Genomic DNA, 729 nt, shown 5'->3' with positions numbered 1-729 from the left:
CGGAACCCTGATTCTCCGCCTGCCCCCTAGCCTCCAGGTCTCCACAAGTACAGCGTTTAGTAGAAGCTAGCGAAGGTCCTGTGGCTGGACTCTTTTTCCAGCTGTTACACCGGCCACTTGGACCGACGGGACAGGTGACTTAGAGGTTCTAGGACGATTTAGTTTTTATTCTAGCAACACGCAGACGAGATGCTGAAGATAGAATAGGTAGAGGAGTCCAGGACAACCCGCTTCACCTCCGCTGCTTCACCACCAAACGCCCTCAGCCGGCAGGGCTCTCGGGGTTCCAGTTTCTAGGCAGAGCAATGTGTCCTAGACTAGGAAACCACGAGGACCAACCCTTTCATGGTTTCCTTCACCGACTTCTCCGATCCCCGCAATCCCCTCGCCCTCCAGCTGTTCAGACACCGGATCTCTGAGTCAGGAATATTATGGCAGAAGGGCGACTAGGGGTTCCTACCCATCACTGTGCCAGGCGCTGAACGTGGTGGGACAGCCATTGGATACCAGGGCGACCCCTAAAGGTGAACGGCTGAGTCCGGAGGTTGGGGCCCCCGGGGAACGCGCAGGGTCTGATACCTCGCACCCGAGGGAAACCCCGAGGCTCCGCGGGTCCCTGGGAGGGGTAGGGTGGTCCTCCCAGCTCGAGGTCCTCCACTTCTCTACCATGCGCACCCCCCGCCCCCCGGCCCAGAGCTGCCCCCAGGGCTTCGGTTCGCGGCGCGGCTC

Source organism: Condylura cristata, unplaced genomic scaffold (assembly GCF_000260355.1).
Source record: "Condylura cristata isolate star-nosed mole 26May11 unplaced genomic scaffold, ConCri1.0 scaffold00027, whole genome shotgun sequence".
NCBI lineage: Eukaryota > Metazoa > Chordata > Mammalia > Eulipotyphla > Talpidae > Condylura > Condylura cristata.
This window is presented reverse-complemented; position numbering follows the sequence as displayed.